Genomic DNA, 17,830 nt, shown 5'->3' with positions numbered 1-17,830 from the left:
TCACTGTGACTGTATATAAATAGCACTTTACATGTTTGGGCTTCTACATATTTACCTTTGTATGTGTATGTGTATGTACATGGATACACACATACATACAATCACAGGAGAAAAAAGAACCAACCAAATTGGAAATTATCCTTGAGTTGGTATACACTGAGACTGCTGTGCTTATTTGATCCCAAACACACACCTGATTGCCTTTGGTTATACAGTGTCATAAGTAAGTTCTAGGTTGCGATTTAGGAGAAGAGTTCTAAGTTAAAGTTTTTTTCTTTTTTTTTTTTAACTTGGTAAAGAATAACTCAGTAATATCAAAGATCCCTTCCAGCTCTAAAATTCTGACTCTCTGCCTTCGCTTTGCTATGGAGACCTGGACTCTACGGCCATAAACACGTGTCCTTGGAGCTCAGTTGACATAACAGTAAAACTATCTTACACATGCTCTGCCTATCTCGCAGGAATAATCTAGGGACATAAGTGTTCCTGCTATATTTGTCAATCTGAAATATTTGAATAATTATTAGATTAATTCAGGAAGTTTATAATCTAGATTAAAAGACAATTAGAAGAAAAAAATAGCACCAGAAAGGATTGTTTATTTATAGATTCATTTTCCTTTGTTCCTCCTTAGCCTATTTTCAGACCCATTTTCTTTGACCAAAGCCTTTGGTGGCTTGGTATCAAAAACTACTGAAGGTGAAAGAGTAGTCTGGGGTAGAAAGTAATATAGAAAAATTCAAGTATATGAAAGAATAGAACTTTTTTAATTTATATGTCTACAAAAGAAACTGAAAGATTTCATTAAAAAGTCAGGAACTGTTAGTTCTACTTAGATCATAAATAAGTAGCAGATTTTTATTCTAATTAAGCAACACTTCCTGAAAAGCAGAGAGTGTAAATGTGATTTGATTTAATATGACCATCTAGAATATTTATATTATGGTTCTTACACTCTTTTGGTGGTGAGCCCCTTTGAGAATATAATGAAAGCTTTGGACCCTCTCTCTAGAAAAATACACACGCCTGCAATTTTGCATATAAATTCAGGACCCTACTGGGCCATGGACCGTAGGTTAATAACTCCTGATTTACAATGTTACAGCCCTGTTTATAAAGTACCAGGGCTCTTGGATCAGAAGAGTCTGAATTTGTAGGGTTATTTACATAAATTTGCATACTCTATTCAATCTGCTCTACCTCTATGTTTATAAGATAAATTATTTGGTCTAACCTACTATGATAGTATTCAAATTCAATATCACTGACATGGTACACATAAAATCCTTTAGCAGATTTTTAAGCCAATCAATTTAATCACATCTCACAGCCAAGGCATAGCTGGGAACACCCTGGCCAAAATGAAGATTGTTGTCCCATGGGTTTTCATGCAGTGAAGCCAGGCACACCCTGTCTTGGTCTTAACACAAAAATGCTACAGTCCCTTCCTGATGTTGCCTGTACCCCATGCAGCCCTAGAATGTGATGAAACTGCCCTTGGTAGTTTATTTACTAACCATCAAAGCTATTCTTTCATTACCTTCAGAATGTAATGGTTATTTTATGAAGACTCATTAAATTTAATGAGATACAGCTGTGTTTATTGCTATCCTATAAAAGGAGATGCAGGGGTGTGGTGGGGGCAGGGGGGGTGGCCGGCTTCAAACTGCCTCTTGCTTCTGTGGATTACCAGAAATAAAATGTCAGCCCTTGCCTTGTACTCAGATCAAGGAGCCTCAGAATTCAGAAGTCATCCCAAGGGTCAAAGTTGATTAGGAGGATCATTATGACCACTGTTGTTCTTATTACAACCTGGCCTTATTAACCATCATAGCAAACTCATATAACTCAATAGCAAAAAAATACAAATAATCTGATTTTAAAATGGGGAGAGGATCTGAATAGACATCATTTCAAAGAAGACATACAAATAGCCAACACGCTTATGAAAAGGTGCTCAACAACACTAATCATTAGGGAAATGCTAATCAAAACCACAATGAGATATCACCTCACACCTGGAGAAGGCTATTATCAAAAAGACGAGAGAAGTGTTGGTGAGAATGGGGAGAAAAGGGGACTTGTACACTGTTGGTGAGAATGTAAATTGATGCAGCCACTAAGGAAAACAGTATGGATGTTCTTCAAAAAATTAAAATAGAATACCATATGATCCAGCAATTCTACTTCTGGATATATATCTAAAGGAAATGAGGGACTTCCCTGGTGGCGCAGTGGTTAAGAATCCGCCTGCCAATGCAGGGGACATGGGTTTGATCCCTGGTCCAGGAAGATCCCACATGCTACGGAGCAACTCAGCCCATGCGCCACAACTACTGAGCCCACGTGCTACAACTACTGAGCCTGCGCTCTAGAGCCCATGAGCCACAACTACTGAGCCCTCGTGCCACAACTACTGAAGCCCACGCGCCTAGAGCCCATGCTCTGCAACAAGAGAAGCCACGGCAATGAGAAGCCCGCAAAACACAACAGAGAGTAGCCCCCCGGTCACCACAACTAGAGAAAGCCCGTGTGCAGCAATGAAGACCCAACACAGCCAAAAATAAATAAATTAAATAAATAAAATTTTAAAAGTTATTAAAAAAATTAAAGGAAATGAAATCAAGATATCAAAGAGACATCTGCACTCCCATTTTCACAGCAGCACTATTCACAATAACCAAGACATGGAAACAACCTAAGTATCCATCAACAAATGAATGAATAAAGAAAATGTGAGAAAGATAGATAGATAGGTAGATATATAGATAACATTATTTAGCCATAAAAAAGAAAAAAATCCTGCCATTCACAACAACAAAATGTGGTATGTATATATATACGGTGGAATATTACTCAGCCAGGAGAAAGAAGGAAATCCACTTGCAACAACATGGATGGACCTTGAGGACATTATGCTAAGTGAAATAAGTCAGAGAGAGAAAGACAAACACTGTATGATTTCATTTATATGTGTAATCTAAAAAAGCAGAACTCACAGAAACAAAGAGTAGACTGGTGATTGTAAGGGGCTAGGTGGTGGGAGACATGGGAAGATGCTGGTTAAAGGGTACAAAATTCCAGTCATAAGATGAATAAGTTCTCAGGATCTAACATACAGCATCAATAATAATCTAATAATACTGCACTGTATACTTAAAAGTTGGTACGACAGCAAATCTTAAATGTTCTCACCAAAAGAACAACAAAAAATGGTAATTAGGTGAGGTGAAAGACATGTTAACTAATCTAACTGTGGTAATCACTTCACACTATGTACATGTATGAAATCAGCACACTGTACACCTTAAACTTACACTGTGTTATGTGTCAATTACATCTCAATAAAGCTGGGTAAAAAAACAGTAACACCAACTGTCATAGTAATAACAACATCAATAATAACAACGGCTATCAATTATTACACCGTTACTTCATGCCAAGCATTATTGTATGCACATTACATATTATCTCACTTAAATTTAGTTATGCCATTGGTCATAAAGCCAGAAGACACTACACTTTCACATACAGTCTGGAGATTCAGTACAGTCTGCAGATTGTAAGATGGACATGATGTCTCAGAAAAGCCCCAAAGGAAAGGCAAAAGAGTAGGCCTAGATTCCAAAGTAGAACCAGTAGAAAACCTAAGAAGAGTTTTCCAGATCCATTCTTAGGGGCAAGTTCTGCCTTGTAATTTTACGGCCAGATCTCACGGCTGGAGCATCTTGTCTTGGAGCTCACCTAAACCAGGAGCATTCAGTCCTCCAGTAGCGATCAAGAGCCGAAAAGTCCTGACCAAGAACCACTTAAATGAAATCTGAACACATGGAATTTGGAAATAGGATTTGCTGCCTCTGTGGTATATCAGGTTGGAGTTGGAATCTTTAGTTCTTGGCAGTGATTGCGAGATCATGAATTGTATATGGCAGCCCTTAGAGCACTTGAGGTATTATCATATTTAATATATGAGAATTAAATTCTATGTTAAAAGATATGGTAATTCCAGAATCTGAGTGGTGGGTATGTTCATTACATTATCTTAATCTTGTCATTCATAAAGGAAAAAAGAAAATTCCATGTAGGCTCCAACATGAAGTTATTTGTCTGACTTACCTGGCTCATCTCCTTTTAGGTATTCTTTCTTTTTAACCCTGTCCCAGAGGATGCCTAGCTTCACAGGCACTCAAAGAAGGGCCAGGCTATTTGGAAGGCAGAACGTGGAACACCTGTTGCTCTCTGAGTGCAGATTCATTCCACTGAAAAATCTTCCACAATGTATAATGAATATTGAGTACCTGGAAAACAGAAATATTTCTACTAACTAATTATTTCTAAATCTATTTCTAATTAATTTTAAATATAAGCTTATGAGAAGATTGCCTCTACAGTCTGTGACCTGCAAGTGTCCCAGAGTTGCATTTCAGAGACCGAGAAGAAAAATAATCTGGATGAAGAAAGACTAGAGCAGAACGTGTATTTTTCCCTTCAAAATATTTAGTCCAGTCTACTTGGGAAAGTAGGTTAATAACCAGATGAAACAAATAGAAAACAATACAGTGCTGAGGTATGGAGACAATAACAAATCCTCCCAGTCTCCAGAAAAAGTAACTCTAAAGTAGGATGCATGCCTGAAAATTTCTAACTACTCCTAAGTCACATTGAAAGTTACCAGGGTTCATTTGGGGGACATCCAAGTGAACTAATATGATTCAATTAATCCACCAGTCAATTTACTAGGAAAGAAGTTTCTCTCTAGGAGCGACAGAGTCTCACAAGAAACTGTCCCTTGGAGAGTGCAAATCTTTTTCTTCAGGGGCCATAAGGAATTCTGTAGTAAAGTACTTTTCCAGAGCACTAATAGGCAGGCCATTTACACTTGGTGGTGTTTACTGTCATACACACTATGGGACGGTTTTAATTAAACAACACTGATTTATCCTCATACTGAATACTTGTTTATTAGTGTTGTGTGAGGTAAGCACAAAAGTTCACTGTTCTTAGAACCAACATAACTATACATATTGCTTAGCCTCTCTTCTTCTATCACGTTAAACTATATGATAGACAACAGCTTCAAATTAAGAAAAAGTCTGTGGCTTTAACATGATGTGTAATACGTTTAATGAAGGCAGCAGTTAAGTTTAGAGCCTGAATTTGAATCCAGATTAACACCTCTGCTAATCTTGGTCAAGTAAGTAACCTCTCTGACCCTCAGTATACTCATCTGTAAAATGGGGATAATAATAATAATAATACTTCATAGGGTTATTGGGAGGATTACATGAGACGATGCAAAGTATGTGAAGATGTATAAAGTATGTTAGATAGTGCCTGGTATATAGTAAGCACCCAATAAATGACAAATGTTACTAAAATTTGGGAAAGGAAGTCTTTAAAACTTATATTTACAAAGAGTTATTTTTTACCATTCTAAGAAATGAGGTAGAATCTTTAAGGAAACCTTAAAAGGTAAAGTAAGCTTGTCTGTGCTTATTTAGATGAAGTTGAAAAAAAGTCTATTCCTGTTTTAATGCAGTGATCTAATTAACCTTTTGCCAGTATTAAAATGACCTTGAGTCGGTCCTGTGACCTCAACTGCTTCATGTCGTTGACTTTAAACAGGCTTTTTGGGATGGTCAGAAACAGCATCTGGTGAGACGGGCAAAAGGTCAAATTCATTTACTTTGTAATAAGTAGCAAAGATATTTTATATTAGCTGCTTACAAATAGGAAGAGATGCATAAAATTCGTTTGTCAAAGCAAGAAGGTAAGATATTACATAACGAATTTAAAATAAATCAAAAAATTCCAAAAAGGAGCCAACATTGATTTTTGGTCACACACCACTTATTTTATACCGGGAAGTGATTAAATTATTCATTTTTATAAACTAAAGAAATACATTTCCAGCTAACATTAAAATGAAGTAAAGATGAATCTAATTAAACAACACTGATTTATCATCATAAACATTCCTATCTCAGGCAGAGAAATCACTGAGCTCTATCTAGTGAAAGAGAAAAGATAAATGTAGCTTGTGAAAATGTCAGAATTGTAGAACTATCTGATTTCTAAAACTCTTCCTTGTTTTACAAATGTTTATGCTTCAAAAACCAAAACTCTAGTGATGTCTTCCAGGTTATCCACAAACTCTAGGATGAATGACTCAAAAATAGCCTATTTTATCAACAGAACAATGTTGGGAAAATTAGTTTCAAAAGAGAATCCCAACCATGAATAGTGTTACATTGTTTAAGCAAAACCAATACACACAACCACATCTGATTTTTGTACCTCTTATTGAAATCTTGGCAGGGTTTTTTTCAGACTATTTGTAGAGCAAGTTTCTTTCTATTCGTATAACTCTAAGCTGAGTTTCATTGGTATGTAATCATCATAATGACTCTTGATACAGCAGAACTAGCCATATCTTTTTATTTACAAATTCCATTCATCAACTTCATGTCCATTTCTGTTTCAAAAGGACACCAAAAGGAGGGCAAGAAAGCATTCAAATATACTGTTAATATGTGTGCAGCCTAGAGTCTTTTTCGAAATGAAGTCAAGTTCAAGCGCCGGCCTGTCCAGCATTGTTAAGAAAGATTTGTAAAGCATCTCCTTATTGGAAATATATCCAGCTTCTCTCTCTTCCCTGTAATAACAGTAAGCTAGTTAGTCAATATTCGGCTTCTGTGCATAGTTACACATTATACAAAAGCACTTTATGCCTCAAGTGATCATGTAGGGCCATCACTCGCCTTATATTCCTCTAAGCTCAAATGTTTACTCTGCAGCAGGCTCATTCAGTTATCATTTATATCAGTTATCAGTTACAAACTGGTCATTCCAATCCCTCCATTATTAATTTTTTTATTGCCCTTCAGATCATGCCCCATTTTTCAAGTGGTGTTTCAGAGCCTAAATCGTTTCTTTCTGCAAAAAATCCAGCCATAAATGCCAACTATTTGTAGTGCATTATCATTTGTAATGTCCTAATTATTTTACATAATCAATAACATCAAGTCCCTTTTCTTGGGGACTTTCTGTTTCTTTACATTTCATTCTAAACACGTCAGTTTCCATGAAGAGCAAAACCGATTTTCTTGTCCTGCATCTGCTCTCAAGACAACCTTAATTCACCATAAATCTATTTGTGCTCACTGCATAGTTAGACCCAGTTGGTTATGCTGATACAATCCTGGGGCCAAACATACCTTGCTCTGCAAAACTTGTAACTGAAATGCTATCCTGACGATGATCACATTGACTAGAGGGGGCGTTTTATTTCATTGTTGTTATTTTTGCAGAGGTCTCTGTTTATGATGTGATGCATTTGGGCCTAAGCACATTAGCTGCATTATTCATTGGGTACATTTGTCAGAACATGCATGTGTATAAAGAACTAATGATCCATATTAAATTAATGGCGCTATAAAAAAGAAAAATACTCCATACAAGCAGCTATGTCAGAAACTACAGACTTTGATAAACCATAGAAAGGACCTAATCAGATGAAGCATTGGACTGCTCTGTCTCCAAAATTACATTTCTAGAAATGTACTCGTACACAATGTTGGTTTTATTAAAACAAATTAATTCAGTCATTAAGGAATCATAAGGCAAGTGTCTCATAAGTCAGGACCTCCAGTGTAACAAATTGATTAAATGACTGTGTAATAGTCTCTTTAAACAAATCTAGTGTAACAAGTTAATAGATCTGCTCAATTACCATGCTGGGGTGATGAGGATGTGGGCGACTCTCTCATTAAATCTGGGAGATTGTTCTTAAGAGTTTTTCCCCCTTTTCTCTCTATTATTCCGTGAGAGCTGTGCTGTGCTTTGGATTTGAGGTTTATTTTGAGGCCTCTAGAAATTGATTGTTCTAACGGAATTAAAAATAAAAAACTGAATTTGATGCTGCTGACTTCTCCAGTGGATTTGTCAGCTGCTATTTCACTTCGGTGTTCTCTTTCTCCCTCTCTCCCCCTCTCTCTCCCCCTCCCTCCCCCTCTCTCTCCTCCTCCCTCCTCCTCCCCCTCCTCTTCCCCTTCCCCCCTCCTCTCTCTCTCTCTCCCCCCTCCCTCCCTCCCTTCCCCCACCCCGCCTCAAACCTGTGCGTTGGCTGTTGGTTGAAAGAACGCAGGGCCCCCCAAACCGTCCTCGGTATTCGGTACAAAAAAATAGCCAGGGCCCCCGGGATCAGAATAGAGCTTGCCCCGGTTTAGCAAAATTGACAGCAAAGAGTTCTAACCAGGAAAACCGGCGGGGGCCCAGCGGGGAGGGAGGGAGAAAGGGGTGGAGCGGGCAGAGGTCACCTACGTTTCCTCTGAGTCGGGAGTTTACAGGAGATGTCCATACTATTTAGCCACGGGTTGATTTCATAGAAAGTTTTTCTCCAGGCTTCTACACGTGAGAGGGAAATTTGCCAGCAAATCCCCGGGCCTTCCTGGGCCTTGTTCATTTCTGCTCGGTTTTCCTGCAAGAAAGGAAGAACATCTCAGGAAGTGCTCGAGATGGGGGTGGGGCTCCCAGCCTCCTCAGTGAGTCCTGAGAAGTGGCCTTGACCGGGTGGGGGGCGGGGGCGGGGACGGGGAGATGGGAGGGAGGGAAGAGGTGGAGGGCCTGGAAGGGAGAGAATGGTTTCAACCAAACACCCTACGTTGACTTTTCTCTCGGGTGAATGTTGAAATCCTCGAGGCGAAAGATGGAGGCCAGATACGGAGGAGCTCTGAAAGCTTCTCCTCTCTTAACTCCTACGATGTCCATCCCGGGCTGGTTCTGGGGTTGGGACCGGGCAGAGCAACTTCGAGCCTCTTGCCTTTTCCGAGGTGTTGATGCCCATGACACCCTTTCGCAAAGGCCCTGGGAGAAAAATCTATTACCCCACTGCCATTTTGTTAAGTGTTTGCTCCTGCGATGTGACCCTGCCACTTTATCTGTTGGTTTTTATTTTCTGAGTGCATGTTGCCCATATGTTACTCTAATAGTTGCTATAATTCTTGAGCAATGGGGCTCGTATTTTACGGGGCTGAATTAAAAAGAATGCACTTTAATAAAAACCTGAGCAATACACTAATGGCCTGACATTGATGTATTTGCATAGAGATGAGTTATACGGGCCTGCTTGACACGACTTTTAATAAATGATTGAGGAGGTTATTATAAGGATGCACTTTGGTGTGTGTTAACAAGTTATTTTAGTGCATCCGTAGCCGAAACTGGAAGCAATACAGTTCCGCATACAGTTGGAGGGTACTTTTTGTCTTATATCTTGTGACATTTATTGGGACCGCTCCGTCCCCATATTACCGTCGCAAACTACATTTTATTAACTATTAGTACGTTCACTGTGAATGTAATCAGGGGAATGAAAAAGAAAAATGAAACCGCCCCCTCCCGCCGCTCACCCCCTCCCGTATTAGCCATCTAGGTAGTCAATAATGAGCGTTTGATACCAGGACCCCTCCGTCGGAAGTCACAGAGGAAGTCTACGCTCGACTAGAACCCGCGGGACAAGCAGCCGCTCTCCCGGGAACAGCACAGTGAACTGCCGCTGAGCAGGGGGGATGAGAAAACCACTAAGTGAGAAACTGTGGATAACTCAGGAAGCGTCCGCCGAGTCTGTGGGCACATGGACTGAGAGTCTCTTTGCGCCCAGAGAGCCAAGAGCCCTGACACTCCGTAGATGAGGCACCCAAGGGGATACATTCAAATACCTGCTTGCATGAGCATCCTTTTGTCCTGCTTGAATTTCTTTTCACCATGTGCGCGTACTACATAGTAAAATATGAATAAACTATAAAAATTACATATATTTGTAACTGCAGGCGGCCTTGCCTTCCCTCGCGGTCTCTGGAGAAACGGCTCAAACGAGGTCTCCGGCGGGATTTCCGAGCCGGAGACGCGGGCAGCGCGCGGAGAGCGGCGCCCCATCTCTGTGCCCGCAGGGCGCCGCCGCCGCCGCCGCGACGAGCCCTTTCACCCGCACCCAGTCGGCGCGCTGCGGGACAGGGGCGGGCGCAAACCTTTCCCGGGAGCCGACGCGGAAGGTGGAGGGAATGTCCCCACCCCCAGCCTAGCGGGAGTGGGGCAAGAACAAAGGTCGGAGGTGGGTGGGGCAGGGCGTGGAAGACCGTGAAGCGCTCTCGCCGTGCCCTTCCGCGAGGGGTACCTGCGATCTCGAAAATCCTTCGTGACCTGCAGGGCCCTTCTCCCTTGGCGCCGCGCCGGGGTGTGGTGCGTCCCCACCGCGCGACACCCGCCGCCGCTGCTTCCAGCCTCTACCCGAACAGATGTTTTCGTCCCTCGCGGAGACTTGTAACTGATGTTCGGGACAGCTGGTGGACCGCGCTAGCAACCTGTGTCGGTTCTAGAACATACCTGGTGGGAGCTGCGGGGGAGAGGGGAGAGGCAGTATTGAGGGGAGAATGGACTGGGGAAGAATCAGGAGAGTGTGTGAGAGAGACGAGAGAAAGAGAGAAAATTTATGTACACACGTGCGCACACACTTCTCTAAAGGAATCATTTAATCGCTTTTTTTTTTAACGGTGAAGTCCAGCATGGCTGCGGTGGCCTTTACGGCTTCTTCGTGATAACCAAGTACGGAGAGAAGCTGGGAAACGCGGAAGCGAGCGCAGTGCGTCTAGGTGGTCTGTGCGGAGGAACTCGGGGAAGAGGGCTCGCCCTCGTCTACGAATTGCACAACGCGGTGTGCACTGCCCGGGCGCTGCAGCTCTGCGACCTGGGGAGGCCCAGAAGACGGACCTTTCCCTGGGCGGACGGGAGGGCGGGTGGCGACGAAGGCGTCGTGCGCCGACCACGTCAGAGGTGCAAATTAAGCTGGGACCAAGGGGAGAGTGGTGACCAAGCTCGGGGCGCCACCGCGGGTGCGCGTGGTCTCTCCCGGCCTGCAGGGGGCGCGCTCGGGCTCCGTGGGCCCAGCCCCGGTCGGAATCCCGACCGCCGGAACAGCCCGCCCCTCCTGCAGGGGGCGCGCCCAGGCTGCAGCGTCGACGCGCGGGCGTCCGAGGCTCAGCCTTCAGCCGGCAAGCTCGGGTAAAAAACTCCTGGAGGTGGAGAAGAAAGAGCGGGCCGTGCTCGGCTCTGCCCCGGGCACCCCAGTTTTATTCCTCTGTGAAGCCGAGCTGTCAAGTGCCTGGAGGGGAATAGGTTCAGTTCTAGGCACGGAAGTATCAAAGGAAGATAGTACCGCGGCTCGGTGGTGCCTTCCCAGGGGCTTCTGGAACCCTCTCGTTTCAGCGGGAAGCTGTTCTGCGGGAGGGAGCCCGACTGGCTTCGCACACGTGGCAATGGCAAGTGTAGCCCGAAGGCCCCCGCAGGCCTGTGCCCAACGATAGGGGCCGAGGCCGCGGGGTCTCTCGGGGGCCCAGGGTCCGGGGATGGAGTCTGCCCCGGGCACAAGCGGACTGGGGCCGGGTGTCCTGAATCCAAAACACACCTCGTTTGGCTGGGCTCAATAAGGAATCTGCCAAAAGGCAGAGCCGAAACCAGAGAGGGAGGCACGGTGCCTGCCACTTCCGAACTCTGTCGAATTTCCTGGGCCTTGTCACCTCCGAAAGTAGAGAACGTGGTCGCGAGAGTCTGATGATGTGTGGAGGTGAGTTCCCTGTGACCAGCTGTGCAGTGGCTGGGTTTTAGCTCGATCCAAATCGTGGGAGGGTCGCAGAGGAGACAGCACGACAAGAGGGAGTCTACAAAGTCAGGGACAGCCATATAACAGAAGGCAGCAGCCACAAGTGCCCTTTCCCAATCTAAGGGGATCTGGAGGGATCCGGGATCTGCAGCACCTGTTCCTCTAAGGGTAGGCGCGCGCGCTCCCTAGGAGGGCGGGATGAGCGCTGCAGCTGTCCGCAGAGGCGCAGCCCTCTGGGCTTAAAGCAGTCTGTAAGCAAACTAGAGAAGCAAACCCATCCAGTGGGCTCTCCTTGCCTGCATCCCCGCATCATCCACTCCGCGAGGAACCCCATTAAACCCCCGTTACAGACACGCTCTTGCCCGCTTGTCCCCCTTTGCAGCCGTGGACTCGAGGACCCAGAGTCTCACGAGACGGAGACGGGAGAGGGACGGGAGAGGACGGAGCTTGAGCCTGTATGTAGGATTTCTCTGTGGGGAGCCCCTTTCAGAGCAAATGGAATGAGGCAGGCAAATAGCGTTTTTTCAATTGTCTTCCCATTTAATCAAGATGAATTCCCATTTGTCTCCTTCAGACCTGTGTGATTCAAAGGGAATCTCAGCCCCCGCAAACTCCACATCTTTTGCTTCCAGGTCCTTTTTGAACTGGAAGGCCTTTTGAGAACTTCCGGCTTCCAAGCCCTTCAGGGTGTCCCCTCCCTCCTCACCTGGATGGAAAGTTTTGGGAGGCCTATAGACCAGGCACAGCCTCTCAGGCTTTCGGGGCGATTATTTCAGCCCCTGCCTGTTGTAGGTGGGACGCAGAGCACTCTGCAAACTTTTCCCTTAGTCACATTTGTCCCGGTCTGGGAAGTCTTCCCTCACCAGATACGGCCTTTTTCCCCTGGGGAAGCTGAGTTCCCTTATTCTTTGCTCTTACACACGTCCCACTCTTTAAAGAGAGCCTCATTGGTGCCAGTTCGAGTAAGAGGTGGGGTCTGGGAAACAGCTCCTAAAACGAAAGCAAGTTTTCCGCCCAGCGGAATAGGACCAGGTAAAATAGCCTGGACTCAAGCTGTGGACGGACAGCCGCAGACCAGACACCACTCCCTGGGTAAGGATCTCCCAGATTTGCAGGGAGCAAAGGCACCACACAAAGGACTTTTCTAGGCTTCCCAGGGCAGCCAGGGGACAGTGGGGTGGCTATTGCTGTAAGCCAGCAATACAGATAGAGTACTGCATAAAAGTTGTTGAGTGATGCCGCTATTACAGGTGGAAGAATTCATACCCCTTGTGAAGGCGAGGATAGGGGACTGCAGGGGCGGGGCAGCTATCGCTAGTTTCATAGCTTTATTGAAGAGATCTGAGGTCTTGATTTATTTATTCCTCCTCCTCCTTGGATCCTGGATTTGTCCTAGATTTTGTTCCTCTCTCCAGAACAAAATTTTAAAAACCTTCCCTTGGAAATAGAAGTGGTCATTGGCTATTGGCTTTCAATACAGAGGCCAGTGGTGGAGGGGGGGTTGGGGACACGGACCAGGAGCCCCTAAATTCCCTGTTCTAGGGGAAAGAAAAGGGAGTGGACTAAAGAAAACAGCTTAATTGTAACCTTGACCAACAGGTCAAGAAGAAGTTGACTCCAAACCCACCACTACCACCACCACCTACTTGCAGCAAGATCTCTCACAGCCTCCAAGGATCAGTTCACCACAAAGAGGTCTCTGAAGATGCACAGGTCTCCACAGTGCATCCAGACTTTTCAGGTACTGAGAATAGCATGAGACAGACATGGAGGGTGGCCAAGAGAAATGCTTCCAAGTCTTAGAGAGAGAATCCTCTAACAGCAGGAAAACCCTGTTAAAACATACAGGAGTTAGACGTATTAATGTATAGCTTCTCAAATTTTTATTTCTAAGAAAATATTGCTGGAAATCTAAGTTTGGTATTGCAGACTATTCGATGGAATCAGTAACTGAGACATGCATCTCAACTGCAAAGAGTATTTTAAACACTATTTTATTTATTTTATTTATTTATGGCTGTGTTGGGTCTTCGTTTCTGTGCGAGGGCTTTCTCTAGTTGTGGCAAGTGGGGGCCACTCTTCATCGCGGTGCGCGGGGCCTCTCATTATCGCAGCCTCTCTTGTTGCGGAGCACAGGCTCCAGACGCGCAGGCTCAGTAATTGTGGCTCACGGGCCTAGTTGCTCCGCGGCATGTGGGATCTTCCCAGACCAGGGTTCGAACCCGTGTCCCCTGCATTGGCAGGCAGATTCTCAACCACTGCGCCACCAGGGAAGCCCCAAAGAGTATTTTAAATGGTCTATAAGTCCTCTTATTTGTTTTACACATGATTATAATCCATGTGTCTTGGAGAGTGACATAACACCACTACAAATGATGATAATGCTGAAGATTGTATTTTAAAGTTATTTTAAAGGAACTATGTGAGCTGATAAATGAATATATTTTAATACCCTTACTTGATCTTGCATTTTGTCCAAAAAAAAATTTTTTTTATATTTGAACTCACCCATTTGCTACTTAAGCTGTTCGTGCTTATTTTTACAGCAATATGTCAGATGTTTACATATATACACAGAGTTAAATTAGACTCCTGATAGCTTGGAGATCAGTTCTCTGCCTGCAGGCTGGGAGATGAGAAAGGGTTGCATTAAAGGTCTATCATTTTCTTTAAGACCTTCAAGAGAATGCAAAGTTCCCTGTGGCTTCAGCTTTGTGGGTGTGTGTGGGTGTGTGCTCACGCACGCGCATTCGAAGAATATTCCTTGAATGCCCACCATGTGGCAGGCACCATGCAGTGTGCTGGGGATCCAACAGTAAACAAGGGGCACGTGGGCCTGTGCCCTTGCAGTCTGACTATTCTGCATCTTAGTTTTCGAAGAGGTAGTGCAGTTGCAGCTCTGTCCAAGCTGTCACCCACTTTGGCCTTTGAGGCACATTCTTCCCGAGTGAATAAACACAGCACTATACTGTAAAGAAGGAGAAGGAAGAGGCGAGGGAAGAAGAGGAGAAAGGGAGGGAGAGAGGCAGGCAAGCAGACAGGCAGACTGTTCACTGGAAACCATCATGATCCTTCTAGGTAGAGCGTGGGTCCCAGGCTGACAGTCACCCCGCGTGTGCTGGAAGCAAGGTCCCTTGAAGTCATCCACTTCTGCCTTACTCTCCATACCAAGGAGGTTAATGACAACACGCTGATTTCATATATGCCTTTACAGTCCTTTGTCTCTTTGTAATTGCCTCTATCAGGATACCTAGACTGGCGCTGGGATGGCTTCTTACACCAAAGGCCATGAAGCCCAAGTCTTCAACTGTATTTGCAGTTTGTACTGTTACCCTGGCGCACTGACTTCTCTGCTTCTGCTCTGTTGGAAGGGATGTGCAAGAGTAGAGTAGTCAGGCAAGGAAGAGGAACCTTCTGCCCATCAACTTCAGTTGGCAAGTAATGCCCAAGTTCACTCTGGAAGGAGCAAGGTCTACAGGAGCTTTCCTCTTAATCAAGAGCCAGCTCTCCTGGCTTTGGGGGACTTTATTTTTCTAAGGGCTTGCTGCCTCCCTTCCTTCCTTCATCCCAAGTAGCCAACAGCAGGTTCAGAGCCTGTCACTTACCCCCTCTCTCTCCTGCCTTCTTGCCACCTTGACTCTCTTGGAAACAGAGTCTTGTCCCCAGTTCTCAAAGGAGAGATAAAGGGGGCAATTCCAAACCCTCAATCCTTACTCAAAACTCAGGGTCCCTTCTCTCCTTTGTACCTTTTTGTTTGTTTCCCTGAGCTTTTCTCCCGCTAGACAAAAGGTTTCCTGGCATCCAACCAGCCAGAGTAAAGATTGGAGAGTGTCTGTGGCTATGTTCTATGGTGAAATAAATAATACTGGCCTGTGAAGCCAGATCCAAGTTCTCTCCATGGCTGAGATTCCTTCAACAACAGTATGACACACTTAGCCAAACTGTACATCCACATTATAGAATACACTCATCACCGCTTACATTTATTTATGTGCTATGTTATATTTTTAAAGCCCTTTTGCTTTTGAGTTTCACAGTAACTTTGTGAGGCAGTAATTATTATTAAGATAATTTTATAGACGAGGAAACAGAAGCCTACCAAAGTTAAGTGACTTTTCTGGGATCCAGTTATCAGCAAGAAATAGAAACCAGCACTAGGGCTCAAGTTTTTTGACCCTAATGAAGTTACCCAGTGCTTCTTTCACACCACATGGGGTCATTTTCAAGTGAGTTTAAGTAATCATAAAAGATGCCTCCCTCCAGATCTTTACCTTCAAAAGACTCTTCTTTATCCAGAAAACAGACCTATCCTGAGATAGGTCTGTTAAACACTATATTCGTTATCTATGCCATGTAACAAATTACCCCCAGATGTAATGACTTAGAACAATAAACCTTGATTATCTCACACAGTTGTTGCAGGTCAGGAATCCTGGAGAGCTTAGATGGGTGATTAAGCCTCAGAGCATCTCATAAGGTTGCAGTCAACGTGTTGGCCAGGGCTGCAGTCATGTGATGGCCTGAGTGGGGCTGGAGGATCTGCTTCCAGGGTTCACTGACATTCCTTGTAAATGAGGACTGATTGTTGGCAGAAGCCTCAGCGTCTCACCAAACGGACCTCCACATAGGGCTGCTTGAGTGTCCTTATAACATGGCAGCTGACTTGCGCCAGAGTGAGTGATCAAGAGAAAGAGCAAGGAGGAAGCCGCAGGGCCTTTTATGACCCAACCACACACCATCACTTCTGCTGCACTCTATTCGTGAGAGTCACTAAATACAAGCCACACTCCGGAAGAGGGGCATTAGGCTGCATCTTTCAAAGAAAGGAATATCAAGGAATTTTTGGAAATATTTGAAAACCACCACAGGTAATTAGACCTTTAAGTGTCACAGGATAAAAAATATCCCTTGCTCCTACTTCTCTTTTCACTTTCACTTTGAATCCTTTCCCCGGTTGAATAGTTATCCTGTACAAGACAGCAGGGCCTGAGCTAGGAGTGACCCGAGACTGGGCCTTTCAGGATGATGATGATGATGATGGTAGCTAAGACTTTCATAGCTTACTAGGCCAGGCACTGTTCTAAGAACTTCATATATGTTAAGTCACTTAATTCTCCCAATAACACTATGAAATAGGTACAATTATCATCTCCATTTTACAGATGAAAAGACTGAGGCACAGAGAGATGGAGTCATTTGACCACAACCAGTGAGTGCTGTAGACCAGATAATCTGGCTGCACAGTCGTGCTCTCAACCACTGTGTGCTCTCCTGGTTATGGCAAAGATAAAAGATTTCTCAGAGCCTCTTATTCACTCGGGGCCATTTGGATTTGGGAGAAAATTAGACAGATCTTTATAGACCAAAGTGAAGAGCACAGAGAGGGAAGAAGAAAAATCCAGGATAAAAAAAAAAGTTTACAGAATTCTTTTTAAGAGCTGAGCCATAGCATCAAGCACAAGGGTCCAAGCAGCAGATGATGCCTAGAGGAATTACTGCAAACCGCGGATGCACATACGAGGCTCAGATTGGAGGCATGAAAACTTGTTGGTTGCCTTTGTTCGAAGGTGGTTAGACCATCTGCTAATAACTAGGTTAATGGATTTTCAACAACCTTGCTTTCCTGTGGTCTATACAAGCAGATTGATCCCAAACAACATACTGACGATTGATAGTTTTTTCAGAATGTATGCACCTTCAGAATTTTTTTAAGAAATAAAACTATATTATAGAGGTGTGCTGGTTTTCTTTCTCAACCTGATATCTCTGTCTCCCTTGTAATAACCAAGTATATAAGATATTTATATCTCAAGATTTCCTTTAGCTTCGCCAAGGTAGACATAGGCAGTGACATTAGGGAGGTGGTAGGGTTCCTCTACAAAAATAATATGCACCCATTTAAATTGTGTACTAAAAATTCTTTCTTTCCGTATAATGAGGAAGGGATTCATCTTTGAATGTATCTTCATCCAAACTAGCCCTTATTATTCAGAGTGTACTAATATAGAAGCCCTGGATGAGGCTTCTACTTCAGAACTCTCGCCAGCCTCCAGTAGATATTAAACCCCAAAGAGACATTATGCTTTCCTTTTTCCAAGTGTGGTATTCCATGGAAATGTCTGGTCCAGACCAGAAAATAAATGATGCATATCTAGACATTTCATCCTTGAGGTG

The 17,830-nt window shown here is 44.0% G+C and overlaps 1 long non-coding RNA gene across 1 annotated transcript in view; it reads right to left on the bottom strand.

Annotated features, from left to right (window-relative positions):
* LOC309628321 overlaps nucleotides 1–7,989 on the bottom strand; it is a 55,747-nt gene extending 47,758 nt beyond the window's left edge. Inside the window, exon 1 of the long non-coding RNA XR_014244417.1 lies at nucleotides 2,418–7,989. This is a non-coding gene — a long non-coding RNA (uncharacterized lncRNA). The remainder of the gene's footprint in view (nucleotides 1–2,417) is intronic.
* Nucleotides 7,990–17,830: the final 9,841 nt, after the last annotated feature.

The sequence above is a fragment of the Balaenoptera borealis genome (assembly GCF_965194805.1).
Source record: "Balaenoptera borealis genome assembly, chromosome: 4".
Classification (NCBI taxonomy): domain Eukaryota; kingdom Metazoa; phylum Chordata; class Mammalia; order Artiodactyla; family Balaenopteridae; genus Balaenoptera; species Balaenoptera borealis.
The sequence above is the reverse complement of the archived record's forward strand: the minus strand, read 5'-3'. Positions and strand labels throughout refer to the sequence as shown.